Genomic DNA, 1,987 nt, shown 5'->3' with positions numbered 1-1,987 from the left:
TTGGAGAATACATGTCGAGAATAATACTGGAAGTTTGCGCTCCAATGTGGAACTTCGCAAATGGGCAACGGACAGTCGATATTTAATCTACGGATACACAAGAGAAGTAATGAGAGATCTAATAAGAGCATTACAGATGACTAGAGGCAAAGACTTTCCTTCGTCGCAATACCTTCCGAGATGATATCACGTATCATCCTTTTTTAGCCGTTTGCAGTTACCTTTTATAGCCGTTTGCAGTTACCTTTTATAGCCGTTTGCAGGTACCTTTTATAGCCGTTTGCAGGTACATTTTATAGCCGTTTGCAGTTATGCAAATTTAGAAAATTACAAAACTTGATTCACATTTAATATAATCAAGATCACGGTAACTAAAAATGAGCATTTTAAAGAGAAAAATACTATAATTGTGCGCACGGCTTTTTATCTATTCATCAAGGACTTAAATTTTCTGAAGCCGAGAAAAAATTAAGTCATTAGAAGATTAATGAAAGAAATGGAAATATGTTTATATATATTATATTACGTTTCTTGCTAAAAATAATTTTGGCTTTGCTGAAAATGAAGGCGATGGTGAGGGTAACAAATTTTCCATCATCGTCCCGTTTATAAGCAAGAATGGTACTGATAGTAAAACTTAGTTTGCATCCTTTCGTGTGTTTGTCCATTCTCTCTCTCTCTCTCTCTCTCTCTCTCTCTCTCTCTCTCTCTCTCTCTCTCTCTCTCTCTCTCTTCTCTTTTAGTACCCGACGGTTATATGGAGACAAATCGATAAGCTGCTTATAGTGAGCATTCAAAAGACAAAAAATGTACTTATTAACTTCACAAAAAATTAAACTGGAATAAAGGAGATTGTCCGATTTGAAAAGCCTCAATAAACAAGGGATGGGACCATCTTTTTAACCGAATGAATAAGGAATCCGCTTAAACCCATCCTAAAGAAAACCAGTTTTAATGAAGGATGAATTGTAATCCTATCAACGGAGAATATTTCTGATTATCATAGTTTTTAATTTCTAAATCTCAAATAAATTTTCAGATCTTCTAAATCAGTAAAGGATATTCTATTTGAAGGTAATAACTTTTAAATTAATAATGTCATTCTCTTCTTAAATAAAATTAAATTAATAAATACAATATAATTCCCCCCTTTTTTTCCTCCTATTTTTCCTTTTTTCCCCTCAAATATTTATTTTATTTTAATTTTCCCCCCTTTTTTATTTATTTATTTAATTATTTAAATTTTTATGTATTTCCCCCCCTTTTTTTTCCCAGCCCGAGAAGAACCCTAAAAGGGTTCAGAGGTCTGGTTAAACAAATCATTTATAACTAAATTTCTTTGCTTGATGTTGGACGATTGAACTTTTGAGGTTCCAACTGCACAGCATCCTCAGAGCAACAGTTCCACAGTCCAAAGTGTGAAGAATAAAGGAATTTAACTTGAAGCTTGCTGACAGACATTCGCAAACAAACTATCCAATGTACGGGTGAATAAATATCCTTTAATGTTTTTTTTTTATTTGCAAACGTGTGTTATGTTTGCCTGTGTAAGGGTATTTTTCAAATTTCCACATTAAACAGAAACACGAACAAGCAGAAATGAACTCTGCACAATAAAATTTTTTCTTCTTATGATGTGTTATGACCGAAAGCAACTGCTAATGGTTTCCGATAATTTTTCTTTTCTTTCCAAGGTCTTAAAAGTTTGCCTTCGGAGATTGTTGCGTGTGTCGATACTGCTTTCCCTCAAGCTTTTGTCGAAAAGGTCGGCTTAGTCAAAGAACTTACACATGAAAAGAATTTCAGAGTAAAGTTAACGGTCATTGTGTTTAATGTTTATATATATATATATATATATATATATATATATATATATATATGTATATATATATATATATATATATATATATATATATATATATATATATATATATATATATATATATATATATATATATATATATATATATATATGTATGGGGAATTT

This window comes from Macrobrachium rosenbergii, chromosome 4 (genome assembly GCF_040412425.1).
Source record: "Macrobrachium rosenbergii isolate ZJJX-2024 chromosome 4, ASM4041242v1, whole genome shotgun sequence".
Lineage (NCBI taxonomy): Eukaryota > Metazoa > Arthropoda > Malacostraca > Decapoda > Palaemonidae > Macrobrachium > Macrobrachium rosenbergii.
The sequence above is the reverse complement of the archived record's forward strand: the minus strand, read 5'-3'. Positions refer to the sequence as shown.